This window comes from Dermacentor albipictus, chromosome 6 (genome assembly GCF_038994185.2).
Source record: "Dermacentor albipictus isolate Rhodes 1998 colony chromosome 6, USDA_Dalb.pri_finalv2, whole genome shotgun sequence".
NCBI classification, from domain to species: domain Eukaryota; kingdom Metazoa; phylum Arthropoda; class Arachnida; order Ixodida; family Ixodidae; genus Dermacentor; species Dermacentor albipictus.
The window spans coordinates 65,543,063-65,569,887 of NC_091826.1; the positions used below are offsets into that span (position 1 = coordinate 65,543,063).

The 26,825-nt window shown below is 40.4% G+C and overlaps 1 protein-coding gene across 1 annotated transcript in view; it reads right to left on the reverse strand.

Annotated features, from left to right (window-relative positions):
- Positions 1–26,825, reverse strand: part of LOC135912305 (gastrula zinc finger protein XlCGF57.1-like) — a 52,519-nt gene that overhangs the window by 19,168 nt on the left and 6,526 nt on the right. The window lies entirely within an intron of this gene.

A 26,825-nucleotide genomic window follows, 5' to 3' on the forward strand; every position in this document is an offset into this window, starting at 1 on the left:
TTTTTACGATTTTAGTAGACTGATGGGTTAGCAAACGAACTGGCCATTAATTACACTTTGCACAGACAAGTGAACAGTGTTGATGGTAGTATGTAAGCATTCATATCTATGTTACAATGTAAATGAATTCTATATCAAACTGCCATGTTGAGTAAATAAGAAAACAAATGATGTTTTCAGAGAAGACATTCGTGAGCTTGTTTCCTGGCAAAGTCCAAACAACACAACTTCTTGTCCGGTATGTAGGAGCCATGGACACGTCTGTAACAGTACAGAGGTAATCAAAGCCAGCACCAACGTTAGCAACACAGACAAACTTTTTTACATTGTACAGACAACATATTTAGCCTGGGAGCACAATCCTACACTTAATATGAGAATCTTGTACAACTATTAAAAACAATAATTCACGGATTCATGTCAAGCGTACCTCATAAGACAGCGATGGATTTTTGTAATGGAAGCCTACTGCTGTTTAATTTCTATCCACTCATAGTCTTGATCACCATGGCTCATTGTCCAAACACCAAGTGTCCCAATACCTCTGGCAATGCGTTTCAGCCAATAAAAAGTTTGTGAAGACAACATCGATATCCAACTCGTAAGGAGACACGCTGGTACTCAAACAAGAATAAACTGCTGTGGCTGAGCTTGAAGCCTAGACAGAAACCCTCGCGCATGTCATTGTTATTCAATTTTATTTCTATAATCATTTCTATATATTTTTTTTTGCTTGTCAAAAAACCTGCCAGGAACTTTCACTTACGAGAAAGCCAATTTGCAATACTCAAATCCATGAGACTAAAGCACCAGCTACTGCCTATGCACAAGTTTCATGCACAAGCTGGCATGAGCTCCAACACTGTGGTTGAAAGATGCTCTGCAAGCATTACAGGGCCACGTGAAAAGTACTTTTCATGGTCAAAGCATGAGACAATGAGACGCACAGTACATTCAAACCTCTAGTGGCATTGCTGCCACTAGGGTGAAAAAAAGAATCCTGCACCAGCCCTGCTGACCCGGTGCCACCTTAGCCTGCTCCTCGAAGTTTCGTCTTCTACAGTTATCGGGACACTCGCGTTGGCCGGCATGGGCAGTTTCGTGGTCCTCGCTCACTGGGTGCTTGCTCATTGCGATATTTCACGATTTGCCCCATTCGTGCATCGTGCTATGATGCATGAATATCTCAAAAAGAAGCCCTTCTTTTTGTTTGAACTTCTTTTATTTCAAACAAATTTTCGGACCCCTTCGAGTTCGAATTATTAAGATTCGACTCTATATATGTTTACACAGAAGAAAATTTCTGGCGAAGCTCTCCATTTCACAGAAATTGCAACACTGCTACAGTATGTTTTATTGCTTTGCACTTGGCTTAAATGTGCCACATCTGTTGTCACCACTCGACCATATTCCAGAAAAATTTAGTGCACATGGAACAGATCTGAGTTGGCCAGAATACCCTAGATGTGCCTTAAGGCATTATTATTGATGATGCATCACACAGTATTTAAAAAATACAATTTGGCACTGTCACTAGTACGTCTAATTATCATTGTTCTGCATGTTGTTTCCGCAGTGGTGCATATTTTCATGTCAACCTAAAACATATCCATCAATCGATGCGAGAGTTTTCAGCCTGACATCCCTTAAACTTAGGATAACAACTTTAGTAAGCTTGCAATTAAATAAACCCTAACTGCCTTCTTAGTGGCCCCGTTTTGCTTATTGCAAAGTTTTCTTCAGAAGAGAAGAGGCTGCACTATGATAACCAGCTTGAGCGTAGACGAAACACCTTGCAATCATAGTCCTACTCTTGAAATTGGTCATCTACAGGCAAGACCTCTCGTGTGCTTTCACATTCAGGCATAAAAGTATCCACAAACAAATGTTAAGAACTTCTTTTATGAAAGGAGAGTGGAGGTCGTATACAATAGACCTCAATAAACAGAACCTCAAGAAACCAGAGAATGATGTTCTGATTAACAAGTGTACCGCTTAATGAGAAACACGTGCAGACGTGCAGTAATATATGTCATGTGCACTCTTAACCATGTTTGATACGTCAAGCATAAATATGTGAATAGCGGTAAGTTAATTGCCTGGTTTGGGCAAGGTAGACAGCTATTGGATTGACAAGGCTGTGCTGGTTCCTTTTTTGAGGAGGGACCATAGACACATCAAAACATAGCTCACCGCTCCAGCAGGTCACCGAATAACATGCAGTCGTATGGTGGAAGTTCAAGGTATCGAACGGCACACTGTTGGGCATCTCAAATCGGGTTGCTCTTATTTTGGCTGCCTATGGGTTGAGTGGCCTTGCTGTGATGCTGTCGAGCCAAGTCTGCGCACTGTGTGTTAAAAATCTATACAAATTTTGTCTATATGATCCCTTCACACCGGTCTTTAATGATGGCTTTCTGGATAAGAAACAGGCATTTCAGCAATGTACTTCAAATCTTGCGTCCTTTTGAAAAAATCATTTAGACCTTGTTTCTGTGGTTTTGTTTACAGAGAGTTACGAAAGTTTTCATTTTGATAAAAAAAAAAGTTTTTTTTTTATTAACCAAACATAGAACCACCCATCTTAGAAGGTGTTCCACTTAAGCTGCCATTGCACTTAAGCGATTTCTATATACACATGTTACGTTGTATACGCTGAGATGGCAAGACATAGGGAAAAGAAGATATCCTTATATACCTCTCACATGTGATCTGTCATTTCGGATATAGTTAACACAGAATGCAAGAATGTGATGTACTATAATAATGGAGCTTATTCGACGGCCGAGTATGCATTTTATGTTTTCCATCTTCAAAATATTCAACATCATTTAAAGTGTAGTGGATAAAGCCATAAAATAACAGGACACTTCCCCCAAGTCATAATTATCCGAGAATTTCAAAATTCTTGTCAGACCCAGAAATGCCGCAGGGGTTCTAACATACAATGAAATAGGTTTGGTAACATTGTATATAATAGTAGACTTCGCTAGACATCCAGGGTGACAAGGACAGAATAAAGTTGATAAGTGTCTGATCATGCTTGATAAGGTTGACAACGACCGAAGAGGGTTGATAAGGGTTTATGCTCATCAAATCAAGTTTCATAACATTGATAATGACGCCAGCTGCATAGAGATCAGTAAGTAGCCAAATGTTTAAGAATATGTACTTAGACAGCTGCCAGACGAGTCGCTGAACAAACTTTTTTTTTTTTTGCAAGTGTTACTGCGTGCCGGCCTTACTTGAAGCCGGTTTATTGCTACTCGCTGAAGCCTCAAACTGCAGTCACTGCTATGCAAAATATGGCAACCAGGTGGCCTATCATGAACATATTTACGGTCACTGACAGGTTCTTTAAAACTGACCATACCAACAAAAATTTCAAAATAATCAGCAAGACAGAAAAAACTAAACGCAATGGAAAAATTGATTCAGTTTTCTACATTTCCTAAGTTACAGAAAATTTCTTTACAAATGTTTGCTCAGTGTTTGTTGTACTACATTAAAGTAAATTTTACTTGAAATGTTGTGATGGTCGGGGCTGCAGGTGCAATTCATGCATATACTTTTTATTCATCGCTAAGTCTGATTTGAGTCACGAGTTGTCGTGAAGTGCAGATGGCACACACACGACCTTGACACAGCAATCCTGTCAGTCTAGGCTGTGCTTTGCAAATAAGTTGGGAGCTTTATTCATGCCCACATGTGAGCTTCCACCGTTCTGTATGGAAAGCTCCCACAAGAACTTGGTTGGCTTTCGTGGTAAATGTTGCTGGATCGCCCCCGCGGTGTAAGAATATATTATTCTTACACCGTGATCGCCCCACAGAACCAAACTCTGTGACACACCTGCAGCCACCGCTTGAGCTAATGGACGTGCTCTTCTGCGACACTTAGTAAAACAATTATTTCCAAGTTTTTACGCTCCAAATTCGGGGTTTGGGCTTTACACAATAAAATATTGCAAATGTGCAGTTAAAAATCTTATCACAATGCAATATTTTGTGTTGCTGCACTTATTTGGGTCATTTGGGTTGCCAAACACTTTTTAAAAATAGAAATGCAACTGAACTGTCACTGCCTGGACAGGTTACCAAAAAGGAGTCAGTGATGAAAAGGGGATTGTGGCTCTCTCGTATTCACACATTCTACTCAGTCAAGATTAAATATTTAGCACTTCTTTAGACAAATTATTCTACATGTATTGATCCATTTTTGAAGAAGCTGTGCAGCATAGTTTCCTATTTCTCTGATAAAACAAACTCATTGGGTTATAGTGCTTTTGCCAGTCTTTAGCAGGTCTAGCAACATTTCTTCTGAAGAGTGAAATTGTGAAACAGTGACATCGTGCTTGCCTGAGGGCAATTTCTTTCGTCTTGTGTTTTTATTGTGATAGCCAGAACATTGCCTTAAAAACAGAATTCTAAGCTTAACGCAATGAAAGATAGTATCCTATGTTTTGAAATTTACATGGAGGATGACATGAACAAGCATTAAAAAGATTCTTTACAAGCAGCTAAAGAACCAAGAAATTATGCAGTTGATACAGTGACTTAGTCAAATGCTAACATGACTTGCTTATTTATTTATTTATTTATTTTATTGTACCCTCAAGACCGAAGTATTAGAGAGGGGAGTGGGTAAAAAAAAATATACACAAATAAATAAACAAAGCAGCAATAAACAACAAATGTGATTAGTTAATTGCGTCCGGGAGTAATGATGTCTGATAATGCCGAACGAAACTTTGAGTTGTCCTTGATTGCGACAACTGCGCCGGGAAGGTGGTTCCATTCCTGAGAGGTCCTAGGAATGAATGATTCGTTACAGGTTCTGGTGCGGCACTGAATGATTCCAACCTTGTGGCTATGGTCGATGCGAGAGGAAATGTAGGTAGGAGGTGATATTAGATTATCGCGTAGGTACAAATTGTGGAAATATAGTTTATGAAATAAAGCAAGGCGAAAGCACTTACGCCGGGCTGAGAGAGGAGCAAGCAGCAAAGAGTTTTTCATGGCAGTTACGCTTGATGTACGGCTGTAGTTGCTATGAATGAAACGTACGGCATTGTTCAGGATTAGTTCGAGTGATTGAGTAAGGGTTTCGAGGTGCGGGTCCCAGATGGCTGAAGCGTACTCCATTTTACTCCTAATAAGCGTTTTGTATAGAATTAATTTTAATGATGTAGGAGCAGAAGAAAAGTTTCGGCGAAGATAACCTAGCATGCGATTAGTATTGTTAATTACGTTATCGATGTGAAACGACCAGGAAAGTGATGAGGTTATGTGGACGCCTAGGTATTTATACAAGGTTACGACCTCCAGGGGAGTATCATTAAGGTAATAGTTCGGTGGAGGAATATGGCTGCGAGTTACACGCATACATTTACATTTACTTACGTTAAGTTGCATTAACCATACGTCACACCAGTTAGAGATAGCGTTTGACGTAGTAGTTCTGCGGAAACCCGCAAGGTGGAGAGAAGTAATGAAAGAAGGGAAAATGAGACATCCACCCGTTTGTAGCAATTGCTACAAAGGAAACCCATATGGGTTCCTCGAAAGAAAAGCCTCATAGTTGAAGAAAAATTCGTCCTGGTCCGGGACGAATTATCGCGTTTATATCGTCTTGTAAGAATTTGTTATAAGATTTGTCCGAGATTCCACGGAGGATAACACACGGAGGATATGGCTGCGAGTTACACGCATACATTTACATTTACTTACGTTAAGTTGCATTAACCATACGTCACACCAGTTAGAGATAGCGTTTATATCGTCTTGTAAGAATTTGTTATAAGATTTGTCCGAGATTCCACGGAGGATAACACAGTCATCTGCGAAAAGGTAAATGTTAGAACAAACGTCATTGGGTAAGTCGTTAATGTAAATTAAAAAAAGAAGAGGGCCTATAACAGATCCTTGGGGCATACCAGAGTCTACAGGATTAGATGAGGACATATGATTTTCAACCACAACATACTGTGACCAATTAAAGAGAAAATGTTCAAGCCATGCAAACAGGTGAGGATCAAGATCAGCGCCGTTGTCTGTGTCCCTTCACTCGTCCTGTCGTTTAGCGCTGTTTTTATTGCTCAGAATCAAGATTAAGTTTACTAAGTTTAAATAGAAGTAATTTATGGCACACTTTGTCGAAGGCCTTGGCGAAATCAAAGAAAACACAGTCTGCGAAAGAACCTTTGTCGAGAATAAGATGAAGGCTGTGAGTAAAAGAAAGAAGTTGGGTTTCACATGACAAGTTTTTTCGGAAACCATGTTGTGCTTTTGTAAAAAATGAATTATTGTGTAAGTGCTTAGCTAGTACAGAATATGTTCAAGAACCTTGCAAGGAATGCTTGTGAGGGAAATGGGGCGGTAGTTGAGTGGCGAATGTTTGCTACCGGACTTATGAAGTGGGACCACCTTCCCAATCTTCCAATCTTCCACCTTCCAATATGTAGGTAGCCGATGGGTACCTAAGGATTGCTGAAAAATTTTCAAAAGCAGAACAGATGAATAAACAACAGTATTTTTCAGAAATTTCGCGTTAACCAAATCGGCACCAGGACTTGATGACAACTTAAGACCTTTAATTACATTTTCGACCCCAAGAGGTTCAATGATAATAAAGTCCATAGGTGGGTAATTGCAAGACTCGAGCGCTGGAAGCACAGGGTTAGTACATACGATAAAGTTGTTTCAGAACACAGAGTTAAGGATATGGGGACATACATCTTCGGGTACCGGTGAACCATTGGAATCAATCAACGTGATTGAGTTATCTTTGGAAGGGTTAATAACACGCCAAAACCTTTTAGGGTCATTCGCAAGCATTGTGGGCAAAGTGTGTACTTGGAATGTCTTTTTGGCAAGTTTAATAGCTTCTGTGTAAGTACTGTTTGCCTCCTTATAAGCGTCCCATTTCGATGCCAGTGAACTTTTATTGGCTATTCGATACAGTCGTTTTTTTCGGTTTGAAAGCCTTTTTAACTTGGAATTGAACCAGGGTTTCTTAACATTGCAGGATATTACGCTTGATGGAATAAACTTGTCGGTGAGCTCATGTATCTTATTTTTGAAAACGGTCCAGTTCTCATCAACCGTGCGATCATCAAATTGGCTTAGGAAAGGAGCAAGAAAATTAGCTAGATGAATATTAATATCGTCAAAGTTTGCCCTATCGTGGTGGTAAATTATTTTTTTTTTCAACAGTTGGTTTTATCACAGGAGATAATATGTTGAAAGAAAGACCCAGGTGATCGCTTAAGCCCGGTAAGCATGAAACATTGGTAACTATGTCAGGATGAGAGCATAATATTAAGTCAAGGAGGTTATCGGCGCTTTCCGAGATCCTCGTTGGTTCTAATACTAATTGTGTTAGGGAAAACTAAGAGCAGAGATCAAGAAAGTCGTTACTTTGCGAAGAAAATGGATAACAGTGCGGAGGTTCAGTAGTCCAGCATATTTTGGGGGAATTGAAATCCCCCAATAATATGATGGGGTTCGAAGGATGCCGCAAAGTAAGGGTGTTAAGCACATCGTGAAACTCAGTGGTGAAAGTGGATGGGTAGGATGGAGCGCGGTAGCAGACAACAATCGTAATTTTACGGTAACCGATATCGACGCAAGCGCACACAACTGTTTCAAAATCCCTTGCAGGGATTTTGAAATGACCACAGATTATTATTATTATGGCTTTTATTCTGAATAGACAAGTACTTGTCAAACTTTGTAAATTTACAATAGGATACACATATCTTACACCTAGGCTGCTACCTCGATGATACATACAGTATGAAGCACCATTAGTGCGCATGGACGCTTGTAGTGTGACTGCCAGTGCACAGCCACTAGTAACCTACTGCTACAGACTCACTAAAATCCGCTAAAACACTGTATACTCACTGTATAGTATAAAAAACAACTAGAAAGGCCCATTTTTTTTAAGCACTTCGAAGTTATACAATAGAAGCTGGAATGAAGCACATGATGCTTGCTAGAAACGCAGCATAAGAAGCATACATTCATGGCACATTAACACAAGAAAATTATACCAAACATGTTTACAAAACCAATATAAACATTGACCTCCCAAACATATAAAAAGTTCCACTGGAGAGTGACACAAAGTACAGTGCTCAGGACCACGGTAATGACAATTAATGAAGATCACTAAAGTGCAAAGTGAAATCAAATGCAGATCAAAAAACAAAGTTAACATTTGGGATTCAATACACAATGCAAGAAAGTATTACACTTGAAACCAGATAAAATGTCTTTCGATGGATCCAGAAAGGTCCAATCTTTGTGCAGTATTTGTGGCTCCTTGGGTTCATTGAATTGCTTTCTCTTAATGCCATAAATTCATGACACTTGCAAAACCATACGCTGCTAATGTGCCAGCACAATAGTGTAATGATAACTGTAACGTTAAACGACACTGATGACAATCACTATAACCGACCATATCGGCCTTGATAAATCAATCTGACCTTTCATTCATCATAATGATTCTAACGAACCACTATTTCAGGTAATGCAATGCAAGCGAATTAAATAAAGAAAGGAACTTCATGGTGCAACTATTGCACATGGAAAGAACAGGTATGTTTTAGTGTTTCTTGCACATGTTCTTTGGCCAAATTAGCATTTGGTCTAATTAGCACAATTTTGTCCACAGATCCCTGGTTGTCCTGGAAAAAATTGGGTCGCCAGTAAGAGGTAGCTGGAACATTTCCTGTCATGGACAACTTTGTTTATAGACTTTCTGAACGATGAAAAAAAAAAAGAGTGTGCTTAATAAAGCTCGATGGGTGAAATGGCCATATTTAAGACTATGCAGGACACTGTGTAGTATGTTCATACTGTGAGCCTGGGTTCACCCATTCCACATTGACAAAACGTACAAGGTACATGTATACTGGAGCCATAGTCCAATAAACCTGTAGAATGACAAAGCAAATCTCTGAGGTCTCTTGGGAGAAACACCTCAACAATATAAAACCGACAATATAAAACCATCGAAGATGGATTAGTTGTCTAGACTTGATTACAAAGTTAAGCTCCATGCACATGCACTGATATCACATATCACTCCTGTTTGGTAGGCTGCAGGCAGAATGCCTGTGGTAGCAAGTCTTGTGGCTGGTCATGCCTTGGTAGCTATTGCAACTGCGACTGTGGCTTCAGCTGTGCTCCTGGTTGCGGTCTTGCTTGCCACCTTTATCAAAGCTGTGGATGCAGCTGGAGAGGTATGGTGGGCATGCACTTGGACTCTTTGAAGTAGCCAAACTGCTCGGACGGGGTTTGGAAGGTGTAAAAGCATTGGCTGTATCTGCATGAAAAGCCCAGTTGGCAGCGTTTTACACATGCCAAAACCTAACACCAACAGGAACTTTAAGCACTAGACAAACCACAGACAATTCCTTCCCAGAGCTGATATGAGTTTTTTCGCTGCCTTTTGTGAAAATTGAAGAAAGGTGTCATTACAACATACTTTCTTCTGAAGAACACACCCAAACATTCCCCATGAATACGCACTTGTATGATGATCAGTACTGACGTAACAATAATGTATGCCACATGGATATTCACTCATATTGATAAAACTTCTCTTAAGTGCTATCTGTGAGTGCCATGCAAAGAGTGGTTGTGTAGTTCCCACGCTAATCATTCTTGTTATTAGCAAGATCCCAAACACCATTAAATGAATGAATGCTCCGGGCAAGAAGTTTTGTGAACACGGGCCTGGTCTCCTGCAATGTCTATTGCCACAAATTCAACTTCTGATTAAAGAATGTATACAAAACATACTTCAGGAACTTGCAGTTTCAGGACCAGCAAAAAATATGCTGCTGATTTCAAGGTGAAAATTACCCTTCTACAAGCATGTAAAATATTCTTAGTGAGAGGCAAGCGATAAAGTAAAAAGTGCTTCCAACTATTCGGTTTATAATTCCGTGCACATGTGATGATGTAAACAAAAGTTGCATTTCACAGCCTTCCAACAATTAATGCAAGCTGTCTGATCACATCACCAAAGTAATACAAGCCACATTAATATCACCCGAGGTCATTAAATGCAAACTTGGTACTATTCATGAGAAGCAAATACAAGGACCTAGCGCAGCAAAATGGTTCATCTGAAGAATAGATGCATGTATGGAAAAATACTAGGATGCTACTGATGTTTCGGACAAGGACCGACCTCGAAGGAGTGAAGACCGAAACGGTAGTAATATCCTGGTATTTTTCTTACGTGCTTCTGTTCTTTGACCTGTTTCACTGCCAGATCCTGTGATTCAATGCTTCACTGATATATATATATGTGTGTGTGTGTGCATGAGAATGTGTGAGTGTGTGTGTGCACCGTACTGGTTGCCGGCCTACGAAAACCCCCCCTCCACAAAACGGAAAAGCCCTGTTAGTAACTTTGGAAGACCCCCTCCCTCCCCACTCTACTAAAATATTTTAACAGATGTGGTCATTCGCTTGGCCCTGAGATCATCACAGCCATGAAAGAGTGGATGGAGGCGAAAGTTGACAAAGGCAGCAGTGGTGAAGAGCCTGGAGAACAATAACCAAGAATTTCACTGCTGACCTTGCCACAAACATCCTTGCGATTTTCTCGGCACCAATTATATAGTTCATGGAACTAAGTGTGCCGGAAGAAATTTGTGAGTAAATTCACTAAGTATTGTTAGAATTAGTTATAAATACAAATTTTCTTTTGCTGAATATGCTTACACCGCTTTAGCGAGCTGTACGGTGTGCAATCTTTATAATGAAATGACCTGTATAACAAAAAATTTTGGTAGTCTCAAGCATTTCGTTATAAAGGTCCATTTGACTGTAATCACAAAACTTCACTTAGGAGAGGATGCTGGGCTGAAAGGTCAACAAATGTTGAACAGACATACCACTAGTCAGCACAGCTTTGTCTTGTCTTTAGAAGACATAGTAAATTTGATTACCCTCACAGAAACATAAAAAAAGCATGCATGTCCTATTTAGTAAATGAGTATCGCCTTAGAAAAGCAACCATTCTAAAAATTTAAAAGCTAGATGAAATTTATTGAATAAATTTGTTCTGGGCACCTCATATTGCAGGGTAGGGCCAGTTGCTTGGAAGTTTATGCCTCCTTCTGTAGAAACGTCGTGCATACCAAAAGATGACAAAAAAATTGCAATCCAAGACAATCAAAACCATTGAGAATGAGACCAAAACAAGCAAGCCAAGCAACAGCAAGCGATAGCTGATGCGAGCATAGTAAATTACGAAAGGAGCAGGCTGGCTTATTGTGTGCACACCATTGAAAGAACTGCCCTCTTTGGTCTCCATCTCTCCACTGTTCCTAGTTCGCGTCTACCATCTGCTGCTCTGCATTCGCTCTTTCATCTTTCACTGTTATGCTCATTTGCACGGTTATGCTACCACAGAAAAAGAGAATAAGAAGTAGAATACATACCGTATTTACACGAATAATGATCGCACTTTTTTGTAAAAAAAATTGACACATATTCAGGGGTGCGATCATTATGCGGGTAAATTTCCCGCAAAAAGAACAAAAAATTTTCATCCCATGTTTGCTGTGGGATGGCAAGACGTCTAAAAATAGGTGGCTGCCACTGTATGTAGTGCAGGACACCAAAACAAAAATGGTAGCCGGCGGAGCAAGCCGAACGCAACGAACGTGATTTTTTTGCTTCTCGTGAGTACATTACGTGCATTGAAACAGTTTCTTCTGTATTAGTAATGAATAATATCGTTAACATCGGTAAGTTTGTGGCAATAACGTAGCCATGTCCACTTTGAGGGGACAGAAACAGATGGGCGCGCTTAGCTGCCAGTGACATAGAAACACATGGCGGGCATGCTGCGGAAACTGCGGCAATTGTCTTCACTACTATCGTAACACAGCACATTTCCGGTAAGGGAGGGCGAATATCTTAGCTGTGTTACAAGCGTCGGCTTATGAATAGGGTACACTTCTAACGTGTCAGTGTAAACGGGGCTACTATCGTTTCCGCTCGCGATTTGTTGCATGCCGACGAGTGCAGAAGAGAAGAATCGAAAGACGCCTTTCTTGTTGTTGTTGTTGGCCACAACTATTATAAAGCCTACACATAATAAAGGCAACTGTGGTTATAGCTTTTTTTTTGTCATGGAAGTGCGGAAAAGTGATGATGGAAATCAAATGGGGCATCTGCTTAGGAACGTTTGGTGCATGTAGACCGCTTGGTTTGTCTTGAAGAGTTGTTCGCATAGCATTCGACAGATGGTAAGCGCAATCATTATTAGCTAGGCTTGGCACACGACATATCGCTGCGGCATGTTCGGGGTGCGATCATTACACGGGAAATTTTAAAAAATCACATTTTGACGACAAAAGTTCGGGGTGCGATCATTATGCGAGTAAATACGGTAATAACATTGCCTTTGTTCTCTCCTTGATAATAACAATTTCTCTTTAGTAAGCATTACTACTCGCTCTCACACTAGTGTGGTGACTGCAGCATCTCCTGTTGTTTTTCCTTATAACTTTGGTTTCTCCTCTTCAAATAACAATTTTCTCAAGTTATCTCTTTTCACCCGACACCTGGCCCTCGGAGAGTATGAGCCATGAAGAAGAATCGTTATCATCATCACGATGATGTTTGGTTGACGACATTCATTTGCGAATGAAAAAGACGGGATAATTGAGAATAAAACGATTATGACGATACTGTTTGCAGTACCCGAAGTATGGTTTCAAAACCATTTTCCTAAAAGTGCAAATAGGCTAAAAAGGGCGAAGCGAGAAAAATTGATTCAAAGACTTTAAAACATACCAAAATGCATGCAACTTCTAGGTAAAAAAAAGCTAGTTTTCTCCTCTTCTATAGCACAGATAATAGCCAAACTTGGCAATGAACTTCTTCATGTGCTCAGAAATCCAAAGCACACAAAATTAGAAAGTGTGAATTTCTGACGAAAATAGTGATTTTGGCCCCGAACCTCTCCGGTTAAATGCTGTCTGGGAGTGGCATCCTATGACCTATCGTGCTATTACCATGACAAAAACTATCGTAATTAGCTGACAACCAAGTCCAGTAAACGAGAAAATGCTCCAAGATGATGTCAAAAAAAGCAACAAAGCATTTAATGTCAGCAGTGCTGAAACATTATTTTTCTACGTATGCCAGTTTTCACTTGCATGTTAAGCGAAAATGAGGTGCACACTGTATTCATACATTAATAACATAGGAATTATTAATTTATCTTGACCACTTATTTGCAAAAGGTGGGCAGCATTAATTAGTTTTTGAGGTGAAAGCGTTTCTAGGCTCATGGTGAAGTTTGTGTAAGCAGACCTGACCGCCGGAGTGTCCACCAAAGCGTCATCACGCCATATGAAGACAGATTAAACACAGATAAAGAATGATAATGTTATAATAGAGAGTGGTAGGCGTTAGTAATGACTAGTAATGACTAATGATGACTACTGATAGCTCCGATATGACCAATATGTCTAATGATGGCTTGTAATGAGCACAATTGTCAAGTAATGGGTAGAAATGTCTAGTAATGAGTAGTAATGACTTAAATGACTAATAATGACTTGAAATGACTAGTAATAACTATGAAATGACCAACATGTCTAACGGCGACTTGTAATGACCACAACTGATTACAAATGACTATAAATGCTTAGTAGTGAGCAGTAATGACTAATAATACACTGAAATGACTTGTAATGACCAGTAATGACTATGAAATGACCAATATGTCTAACGACAACCTGTAGTGATTACAATTCATTAGAAATGACAGAAAATGCTTAGTAATGACCAGTAATGACTAAGAATCACTGAAACGGCTTGTAACGACAGCTAATGACTTCAATATGATCAACATGTCTAACAACAGCTTGTAATGACCACAATTGAATACAAATGACTAAAAATGCTTAATAGTGAGCAGTAATGATTAAAAGAAAGAAGAGAAAGAGAAGAGGCAAAGAGAAATAGGCAAATGATAAGAGGAGGAAGAGTAGGCTTTTGCCGTTGACCTATTACGAGAGATCTTACAAGGCCCTGTAATTTTTAACACCTGCACTTATTATCCTTAACGAAAAAGGAACTTTCGGGTAGAAATCAGGCTTAACCAGATTGTCATATATATTGTTCAGGTGCAAATATTAGGAATCGTCAGTTTTTATCAGAAAAGAAAGGACCATACATATGTGTAAAATGTTTCACACCCATGACATAACTAAACAACAACAATGGCTTCTCAAGACTTCTAATGACCACTTCGTCATATCATTGCCTTGATGTGCAAATACTAACCAGTCTTCTAGGGCTAGCTTACGCTCTACCACAAGTCTGATGCTGCACGTCTCAAGGTCTAAAAAGAAACAGTGCTTAAACTATGCACCGCAGCATGTGAACAGCTTGACAACATTACAACTGCCGCAATGGATTAGCCTGCACTAAAACAGTGTGTAACATGCTAGATCATCTGTATTATTACACGAAAGGTTGTTATGGCAACATCAACACTTCATCTAGGAAACATATATTTACATCAAATGTAATCTCTATCTCTGATGTGATGATGTTTGATTTGACACATATTCTTGTACCCCAGTCTGAATTGCAGCTATTTGTTCGCTAGCTCCTTGCATTATGAGCAATTTAGAGAAAATCACTCTCGCAGTTATGGATAAATTTTAGGCCAATAATCATTCAAGGCAGAAAGTGAACCTTTGATATGCTGGAATAGCCATGAAGTCACATCAAAGCACTTTTTAAGAATATATGATGGCTAGTAGAGTCAACTTCCCTCTAGGTAACATTGCAAGAGATATTTAAGGTTGAGGTAGCCAGATAGTTCTCACTGCAGTTTTGGAATTATCTACTGCCATAAAAAAATATAGATGAATTGGTTAATCTAGAAACAATGCTGTAAGTCCCAGACCTTTAGGGCTTCTTCCCTGCGTGGACGGACATGTGGTTGGAGAGCTTGGTTTTCTGTGAAAAGGAGGCGCTGCAGTGAACGCAGGAAAATGGAAGCGTTGCCGTGTGGTAGTGCTTATGCCTTCTCAGGTCTTTACTCTGAGTGAATGCTTGTGGACACCAAGGACACTGGTAAGGGCGCTCTCCTGTATGGGTGCGCACATGCTCTTTCAGGTGCGGACTCTGAGCGAAGTTGCTGGGGCACAGGTGGCACTGGTAGGGGCGCTCTCCTGTGTGGCAACGTAAATGCCGTTTCAGGTCGCAATTTTGACCGAATGTGGCCGGGCAGAGGTGGCACTTGAAAGGGCGCTCGCCTGAGTGTGTGCGCAGATGATACGTCATGCTCGTCTTATGCTTGGTCTTGTAAGGGCACAGCCTGCAGGAATGCAGCCCGCCATGCACTGACACGAGCGACTGGTACTGCTCCAGGGACCCTGATAGCAAGAGACCCACACAGTCGCAGTGAGCACAGGAAAGCAATGAGAACAAAATGCGTCATATATTTGATAGAACTAATGTGCTAAGCCAGGCAATCAAGAAGAATCGCCCCACTTGTAAGCAAAATGCACGATAACCTTGGACTAGCCAAGCCACATGTTACTGCCATGGCACCAGTGCACAGACGCTGTAAACGTCTCACACAAGTTCCTACTTCTCTATACATATATTACTATCCTGAATACGTACTAACTCATCCTGGCAACACATAGAGGTTGGATTTGGCATGCAATTAAGGAATTGCTAAATAGCCAACTGATATTTTATATGTAACACTGTATTACGCGCAGCCTCCGATGTTCCCCGGCCTGTGTGATAGAAGCACCATTATTCAACACAATATTATGCACTCATCTATTAAACTAAGAATGACATATTTGTTTTGCACAAAATTTATACTGTGTATCACCACAAGAAGCATCAACTGACATATGAACACATGAAGAACATGAAATTAAAGATGAATATGAATGAAGGATGCTACAATAAAAAAATACATACAACAACATGCAATACCCAAATATATTGAACACAGCATCTATGAAGGCCAAATGGTACCACATTTGCATGTTGAGGAGAATACAGCCACATTTCTGTGCATTAAAAAAAGATTTGTTTCTCTCTATTAGCAATATGCAAGCGTCTTCCATGATCTATTTCTATGATCCTATTCCATTCATCAGCTAAAGCAAAATCAAACTATAAAATACTCAAGGTAACTTACCTGCAATTTAGTGTGTCACTGACAAAACTACACATGCAGGGTCTATTGAACAGATCTATGAAAACCGGCACAAATCCACACTATGCATATATTACATTCTCAGCTAGCACAGTTGCAGTCTTTTTTTCTTAACACTGATAATTACATATCAGACAGTACAACAAAACATTGTTTTTTACAATTTTCAGTAGAATGATGGATAAGCAAATGAACTGGCCATTAATTACATTTGGCACAGACAAGTGAACAGTGTTGATGGTACTATGTAAGCATTCATATCTATGTCACAACGTAAATCAATTCTATATAAAACTGCTATGTTGAGTAAATGAGAAAACAAATGTATGCTATTAGAGAAGACGCTGGTGAACTTCTTTCCTGGCACAGTCCAAACACAACTTCTTGTATGTATAGTAGAATCCATGGACACATCTGTAACAGCACAAAGGTAACTATCAAAGCTAACACAACACTAGCAACACAGACAAACTTTTTCCCATAGTACTGACAAACATATTTAGGCTGGAGGTACGGTGCTACACTTAACGTATGAGGATCTTGTATATCTATTACAGTGAATAATTTGCATTTGTGCCTAGCGTACTTCATAAGACTGGATTACACTTTTGTAATACAAGCCTCTTGCTGTTTCAAACATATATTTCTATCCACCCACAGTCTTGATCAATATGGCACATCCCCCCAAACACTAAGTGTCCCACTACTCCTGGAAATGCTCATTCTGACTAACAAAAGTTTCATTGGTTAAGATTGGTGAATGCTCTTCTAGAGCCACTGAAGGCAATATTGATATGTCACTCCTTGGGAGACACACTCGTACTCAAAGATGGATAAACTGCTGTCACTGAGCTTGAATGCTGGACAGAAACACTCCTTAGTAGACACACTGGTATTTAAACAACAGGGGCGGGTCTGCCCAAAGCCATTCTGGAGCAATTGTTGGAGCAAGTAAAACTGCAGTTTGGAGCACTTCTTTTGGAGCAGCATGGAGCAAACTTAATTTCATTTTGGAGCAGTTCGGTACAGATACCATTTCCTGTGGAAGCAGTTTGGAGCAGGCCAATCTGAATTTCGGAGGAACAATGAAATACCGCAGTGCACTTTGAAACCATGACAAAACAGAATGGGCCAACGGGTGCGCTGTTCTGTAACTGTCTTAAGCAACGTCTAAAGCTGAATTTTGAAGCAGAGAACCCCAATACTGAAACCGACTAGTGCATGCAAATTCTGGTAGTAGTGCCCGTAGACCTTTAATTAGTGGCAGCAACCACAAGAAAACATGCATTCTGCAATACTGAGTCCGAAATTTCGAAAAGTAGCCTTTGACATTTTTTATAAATGGATTCTTCTTTAATGTCTCGACAGTGTGGGTGAATTGCATGAAAACGAGCTTCACCAACAGATTATGCAATGAAGCCAGGTAGGAACTGCTGCGTTTTATTATTGCGATAGCAATTATATGGACACTTCAGGTGCGCTTCTGCCATCGGCGCTACCGTGATGTTCCGGATAATGGATAGTGACAATGTCATTGCCGTACATCTATGGCCAAGTGAAGGCTTGCGAGGGTGAGTCGACGATGGCAACTCAATCTCGTGCGCACACAGGCACGAGCAAGGTAGCATCCTCACCCCAGAGTTTTGACATTGAGTGTGCGCAGTGATCATGTGAGATGTGTCCACATTTGCTTGTGCGTGCGTGGCACCTTGCTTGTTCATATAGTTAGTGAGTGACAGGTTACAAGTTTATATGACCAATAAAACTACTATCCTTACTTCGTATAGCTATCAGCTAATTTGTTACTCCAGTCGATGCTTCATCTTTCAGGTGAACTTGCAACTTTTCTTTTTTTTTTAACCATTTCTACTGCAAAGCTATTACAATCTGTTTTTATTCCAAATCAACCATTAGCCTTTCGGAATCAGGCAAAATAGCTTAGGCCTTGCCACATGGGCAAAAAACAGATTGGAATAATTTTATGTTATACTGGCCCCGGGAACAGAGACGGCCAACTGCTGAACCCGCCTTCCTAATATCTAGTTCACACACTTTGCCATCAGCCTACTTTTCATTGTTTGGCGCCACAGGGAGCAATGTACCACTCATACCGCTCAAGCACGTTCTAGTACCCTCTGAATACAACCATACAGCCGCCCTGGCCGCTCCAACAGCAGCAACAACAGCTGGGAGGGGTAACGCATGCACCAGTCACTTGCTGGAAGCACCGAAAAATCCAGTGTTATAAGCATGAAAATAACAAGAAACCATGCGGGAGACACCGTAGTGCACTGTGCGGAACGTCAATGGCTCCACCTTTTTTGGGAGAACGAATCTGCTCGCTGTTTGCAACCATTGCTGCAGCACGCATGCCAAAGCCGTTCTGGTGCAGAGTGGAAAAATTCCGGTCAATTTTCTGCGTTTGCTGCAGAAATTTGTGTTCGTATAAAGATTGTGCAATTGGCGCAGGAGTCCCACCAGCGAAACCAAAATAAACTGCTGTCACTGAGCTTGAAGCCTGGACAGAAACAATCATTAATGTCGCTGTTATTCAATTTTATTTCTATTATGATTTCTATGATCTTTTCAGCTAGTCAAAAACTTCCAAAAACTTGCATTTATCAGAACGCCAACTTATAACGCTGAACAGCATGCGACTACAGCACCAGCTACAGCCTATGCATAAGTTGCATGTTTTACATGGCAAGAACTTCCACACTGTGCTTGTCGAAAGATGCTCTGCAAGGACTACAGTGCCACACGAAATTACCTTTTGCGGTCAAAGCATGACACAATGAGATGCACAGTACATCCAAACATCTACAAGCATTGCTGTCACTAGGTAGAAAAAAAAAATAACGATCAAAAAGACATACCTGAAGCCTAGAGAGTGATGAAATATACATGTTTAACATGGAACAATATTCCTTGCAAAGCTCTCCATTTCACATAGATCACAACACTGCTACAGTATCTTGCATTGGTTCATGCCTGGTTTAATGCATCGCATCTGTTATTTGTTCCACTTGACCACATTCTATTATAGTCTAGCGCGCATGCAACAGTTCTAAGTTGGTCAGAATACCCTAGCTGTGTCTTAAAGCACTAATATTGACGATACATTGCACTGTGTCTTAAAAGTACAGCTTAGCACTATCGTGGCTACGTCTAATTCTTGTTATCCTGCATGTACTTCCCATAGTGGTTAATATGCTTATGTCGATATAAAACAGATTCACTAATTGATGTGAGTGCATTTTTTCAGGGCGACATCCTCTAAACTTGTAATAACTTTCCCAAGTTCGCTAGAAAATAAATCGGAATGCCTTCTCAGTGGCTCCATTTTGCTTATTGCAACGTTTCCTTGAGAAGAGAACAGGCTGTGCTATAGAAACTAGCTTGAGTGTAGATGAAACACCTTGCAATCATAGTCCTGCTCTTGCAATCGGCCATCTACATGCAAGACCTCTTGTGTGGTTTAACATTCACGCGTAAAAGTATACGCCTATACATGTTAAGAACTGCTTTTATGAAAGGAGTATGGAGGCTGTATACAATAAACCTCAATAAACAGAACCTCAAAAAACCAGAGAATGAAATTGCCCCGTTTACTGAGAAACATGTGCACACATGCAGTAATATATGTTATATGACCTCTTAGCAATGTTAGATATGTTAAGCATAAATGTGCGAATATCGGCAAGTTATCACGTGCTTTCGCTGAGGTAGACAGCTCCTGGTTTGACTAGGCTATGCTAGTTCCTGTTTTGAGGAGGTACTAGTGACATATCAAAACATAGCCCACTGCTCCAGTAAGTCATTGAATAACGTGCAGTTGTACGGTGGAAGTTCAAAGTATCGAACGGCACACTGTTGGGCATCCGAAATTTAGGTCACTCTCATTTTTAGTCATCTATGGAGTGAGTGGCAATGCTGTGGTGCTGTCCAGCCAGGTCTCCACATGCAGCATGTTAAAGATCTACCAAGATTTGGCCAATTTGATCCTTTGATACCGACCTTTAGGGATGGCTTTCTGGATAATAAACAGGAATTTCAGAAATGTACTTGAGATCCTGCCTCCTTGTGAAAAAGTTATTTAGACCTTGCTTGTGCGGTTTCATTTACAGAGAGTTACGAAAATTTTTGTTCCGATTAAAACAAGTTTTTGTTTTCTTTTTGTATCAGCCAAACACAGAACCACCTATCTTAGAAGCTGTTCCATTTAAGCGACCATTCCACTTAAGAGACCCTGATATACATATATTATACTGTATATGCTGAGACGGAAAAGCATGGGGAATAAAATTTGTCCTGATATGCCTCTCATGTCTGGTCTGCCATTAGGGATATAATTAACATATAATGCAGGAAATGTGATGTACTATAATGATGAAGCTTACTTGACAGCCCAGTATGCATTTCATGTTTTTCTAGGCTCAAAATATTCACCATTAAAGTATAGTGGATAAAGCGAACAAAAACAAGGCACCTCGCCAAAATCATATTTATCCAAGAATTTCAAAATTATTGTCAGACCCAGAAATGCCGCAGAGGTTTTATACATACAAATAAGTATATTTGGTAACGTTATCTACAACCTTATGTCGGCCATAAGTCAAAACTAGACTGAGCAGTCCTCTTTGATATAACTTAATTAAGGTTTGTCACTTCTGTTGAATAGGTTGCCAAAGTATTCAGCCACTTACTGCAGAATTTCAATTTGTTGGCCGAACAGCATACCTTCCAATAAACAACAAGCTCAAAACAAGCATTTCAACCATCAAAAAAGCATAGCATACACTCCTCAGCAATTGTAGTGGTGGTGGTTTTGCGACAGCCTTGCTGGACATCCAGGTGGATAAAGACAAATGAGAGTTGATAAGGGTCGGATCATGTTCAATAAAGTTGATAACAACTGATGAAGGTTGACAACGGCTCGTGCTAGTCAAATAAAATTTCATAACATCGATAATGACACTGCTCAAAACGAGCATCCGAACCATCAATAAAGGACTGCATATTCCCCTCAGCAATTGTAGTGGTGGTTTTGCAACAGCTCCCCTAGACATTCAGGGTGACAAAGACCGATAAGAGCTGATAAGTGTCGAATCATGTTTGATAACATGGATAATGACACCGGCTGCATGGAGACGAGTCAGTGGCACAATGCTTACAATTGACGAGGAACAACCTCAACCGGACCTCACCCTTTTGCAACTTTGGGCAAAGCGACGTCAGGCAGAATTGTATGCGTCGAGGAATCCCGATGCACCAGGTAGCCGTGCACATGCTAACCATATAGCGGCGAAGGCGCGTCAGCACGAAAAGCAACTTTCTCGACAACGATGGTATGAGTGGTGCGAGAATCTTGGATCGGGCATTGGAAACAGAGCACTTTGGCATACGTTCCGGTCAATGGAACGCGGTCATAAGCAACCTGACCCTGCAGTGAGCGTTCGGTGAGAGTTCGCCACATCAATTTGCAGAACACGCTGCTAGAGCGTTTTTCCCGAAATACGATCAAGCGTCACCTATAAACTGCCCCGAAATTGATGAGTCTGACACAGCCTCCAAATCCGAAATATCCAGCCCTTTCAGCATGACCGAACTAATAGCGGCGATTGAAACTTCGAAGCAACGAACAACACCTGGTCCCGATAGTATTCCTTATGAGGTTTTCAAGAACATGGAAGGAGCAGCTCTAGACGCGCTTCTTCAGGCTATTAATAAAGTATGGGAGACTGGAAACGTTCCACCTGATTGGAAGCATTCAATTGTTGTCGCAATTCCGAAAGCAGGAAAGTCTCCAAATAGCCTGCAGTCTTTACACCAAATTTCACTAACCTCAACTCGCTGAAAAGATGCTGGCCACACAAGTTTCCTGGTGGCTTATCATCCTACTCAAATTGGATTCCGTTCTTATTTGGGAACTGAAGACAAACTTTCTATCTTATCAGACGATGTTTTACAGGTTTCTCCACACAGTCATGCTGTGCGCACGGTAGTAGCAACAGACATAACGAAAGCTTACGACAATATAGACCATGAAATCATTATATCTAATCCCATTGACCTGGGACTTCCACCGCGGGTGATAAGGTTCATCTACTCATTCCTTCAGAATCACACATTTGCGATTAGAGTAGATGGAAGGCAAGAAGGATACTTCACATCGAACAGAGGAGTCCCACAAGGTTCGGTTTTGGCTCCTCTTCTCTTCAACATTGCTCTAATACATCCAGCCTGACAACTACATCGGATTCCAGATGTGAGGTTCTTAATCTATGCGGATGACGTCACTTTGTGGTCCGTGCATAAAGATATATCTAGACAAACTCAGCAGCTTCAAGAAGCCCTTGATGTGCTGAACAACTACGCTCGCGTTTCCTACTGCAAGCCGGCCTCCGCTACAGTGTGACAACCAGCTATGACCGCTGGATACATGACAACAGATTCCACAAAACACTACTTCAATTCATACACAACACGGGCCTCACAGCACACATATAATACACATATACGCATCAAGAATTATGCCTTAAGGGCAAGTCTTTATCGCAATTAAAAAAAAAATGCATGCTTAGACAACTCCCAAAGGAGTTCCTGCACGAATTGTTTTTTCAAGTTTTGCAGGTGCAGGCCTTACATGAGGCCAGTTAATTGCTACTCATTGAAGCCTCAAACTGTGGTCATTGAAATGCAAAATAATGCAACCAGGCGGCCGACTATGAACATACAGTATTTACAGTCACTGACCAGGTTCTTAAAAACTGACAATACCACAACAATTTCCAAATAATTAGGCAGAGAGAAAAAGCTTATTGCAATGGTAAAACTGATTCACCTTTCTAGAATGCATTTGCCACAGAAATTTCGGCTGCTACTTTGACGGTACATACAGCATGAAACACCATTATTGCACATTGACACTTCTAGTCGGACTGCCAGTGCACAGCCACTAGTAACCTACTGCTACAGACTCGCTAAAATGCACTAAAACACAGTATACTCACTGTATAGTATGTAAAACAACTAGAAAGGCCAATTTTTTTAAGCACTTCAAAGTTATACAATAGAGGCTGGAATGAAGCATATGATGGTTGCTAGAAACACAGCATAAGAGCCATACATTCATAGCACATTAACACAAGAAAAGTATACCAAACATGGTTACAAAACAAACAAACATTACTGACCTCCCAAACATATAAAATGTTCTAATGGAGAGTGACACTAGGTACATTGTTCAGTACCACGGTAATGACAATGAAAATCGCTAATGTGCCAAGTGAAATCAAATGCAGATCAAGGAACAAAGTTAACATTTGGGATACAATACACAATGCAAGAAAGTATTATACTTGAAACCAGATAAAATGTAGTCTTTTTATGGATCCAGAAAGGTCCAATCTTTGTGCACTATCTGTGGCCCCTTGGGTTTATTGAATTGCTATCTCTTAATGCCATAAATTCATGACAGTTGCCAAACCATGCACTGCTAATATGCTAGCACGATAGTGTAATGATAACAGTAATGCTAAAGGACAAAAACGGACCATGTCTGCCTTGAAAAACCAACCTAACTTCTCATTCACGATAATGATTCTAACGAACCACTACTTCAAGTAATTCAGTGCAAGTTAATTAAAGTAAGAAAAGCACTTCATAGTGCAACTATTGCTCATGGAAACAACACGTATGTTTCAGTGTTTCTTGTACAAATTAGCATTTGGTCTAAATAGCACAATTTTGGCCACAGAATTCTGCTTGTCCTGGAAAAAACTGAGTCGCCAGTAAGAGGTAGCTGGAAAATTTCCTGTCACGGACAACACTGTCTATAAACTTTCTGAACGATGAAAAAATGAAATTGTGCTTAATAAAGCTCGATGGGTGAAATGGCCACCTATAAGACTATGCAGGACACTGTGTAGTATGTTTATATTGTAAGCCTGGGTTCACCCATTACACATTGCCAAAACGTACAAGGTACACGTATACTAGGGCCATAGTCCAATAAACCTGTAGAATGACAAAGCAAATCTCTGAGGTCTCTTGGGAGAAACACCTCAACAATATAAAACCGACAATATAAAACCATCGAAGAAGGATTAGTTGTCTAGGCTTGATTACAAAGTTAAGCTGCATGCACATGCACTGATATGACATGTCACTCCTGTTTGGTAGGCTGCAGGCAGAATGCCTGTGGCAGCAAGTCTTGTGGCAGGTTGTGCAGCGGTAGCTATTGCCACTCTGGCTGTGGCTTCAGCTGTGGTTCTGGCTGCAGTTTCGTCGCCTTTACCAAAGCTGTGTATGCAGCTGTGGAGGTTTGATGGGCATGCCTTTGGACTCTTTGAAGTAGCCAAATTGCTCGGACAGGGTTTGGGAGCTGTAAAAGCATTGGCTATATCTGCGTGAAAAGACCACTAGGCAGTTTTACATGTGCCAAAACCTAACACCAACAGAAACTTTGCTAGACAAACCACAGAAAACTTTTTCCCACAGCTGATGCGAGCTTTTTCCTCGTCTTTTATGAAAAATGAAGAAAGATGTCATTACAACATAGATGTTGTAAGAGCTGTAACAAGAGTCCATTGCGGTAGACACATTACCCTTGAACCCTGAAAGGCAAGTGACAAGCGGGAGGCAGTGCACTCATTTTATACACTCACAACATGGTGCCAGCTGCTTCCCATTGGCTGCGCTGTCACGTGCCGAATGATGCATGAACTAAGCAAAGCATACCTTTAGTCAGCCGGATGGCTGCAACATGACATGTGCAATGATGCACACACTGGTCCATACCTTAAGTCAGCCAGAACTGTGGAGTCACCCTAGCATCGGGGAAGCAAGCTCGTCTCACACCGCAAACGCCCGGGTTTGATTCCCACCTAGACCAAAACGTACCAAATTTTCTTTTCAAAGGCATTAATTTATTTTGTTTACAGAAACCTCCCTTAAAAATTTTATGTCAATAAGAATGTCTTTAACATGTTTTTACTCTTCGCACCGTCGGCCATTTTTGGTACCATTTCTCGGTCACGCCGCCACTGCTGATGTTCGCGTAATGGGCCATATAATGCTTCTGCATTAAAAAACAACCAAGGCACTTATGCAAACAGCAATAATTGCATCTTGATAGGATTTTGTTAATGCTAGACAAGAGTTCCTTTCTTTTTCAATGTGCACAAGCAAACTAACATTTAATTTTAATTAGCTAACATTACGTACCAAACTCAGTGGATAAGGATATTGGATAGTGCAAATCCTATGTTGCTTTACATGCAGTTATCACTTTCGTTTCAATATCCTCCACAACTTTTTCTTTGACATCTTGTCAATTACGTTAGTTTATACAGTTAGCTAATTAGACGTATTCATACACAATTAACAATAAATACTGACTGTGAAAACCACGAACAACACCCATCAACATAAAATGAACGCCGTTTGCCCGTTTGCCTAAGTCCCTCATATAAATTTTTAATCTTTCATGACATTCAGTTGGCATAGCAGAGTACCACAGAATAAATGTGAAGTTACTTTGTTGGTCATTACATGTTTGCCAGTATTCCACATACCTTCGCAAGAAGAAATAAAAGAAAAAGAAAACTTGGACACTTATGAAAAGAATAAAGGGAAAAAAAGTATTCATTGGCTTTCCAATCAGCGTCTTCGACCAATATTTTGCACAAGCTCGCTTATTATGGCTGTGCCATGAAGTCAATATAAAATGGCGACCGATATATTGAATGCCAAACAATGGTTTCTTCAAATCTTCTGACTCAATTTCTGACTCGTGCCATGAACATCATTACCATGAACGCAATTTCTGACTCTCCGGCCATTTATTTATTTATTCAGTCACACAGACTGTTGTATACATTTTGGTTATATGACCAACATTTGGCAGTTACAGTAGACTGAAACTGAAATTATGCATCCTTGGTTTGCCCTTTTCAGCTACGAAAGCCTGATTTTGTGTTGTGCAGAATACAGAGCATCCGGAGTGCAAATCTGACTGATGAATATGGTTTCCATTTCTGGTCAAAAAATTTCATGAAAGCAAGCAGCTCGTTTTTCAGTATGCTGCACTACCATACCTACCGGTAACCAGACACGGTGCATGTGAGAAATATATTTTAACGTTACACGCAGGGTGTCTGCCGTTAATCGACGTATATTTACCAATAGGATGTATAAGCGAGCCCTAATATGTATAATAACAGACCGCACAACTTTTCATTCAGCTAATAGTGCTGCTTTTTTACCCGATTGTCCTATAAAAGGCACAACAATTCAAATAATCTTTCACTGGTCCAAATATTACGCAAACACTTAAGACTATTATAGAACATTCGTAATGCATTGTATAGCACAAAGAACTTTTGTTTTCCTGTGACCAAGTTACAATGTGCCACCAAACACACTTACATTCCAATGATGCCAACGCTGAAACGGATTGAGTCAGCTTGGCTTCTAGGGCTATATGCTAGCTAACACATGGCTGTGTGATTTACTCTGAACACGAACATTGTGCAAAATTTAGCAACTTCATTCGAAGTTAGTGTTTTGGTGCAATTAGC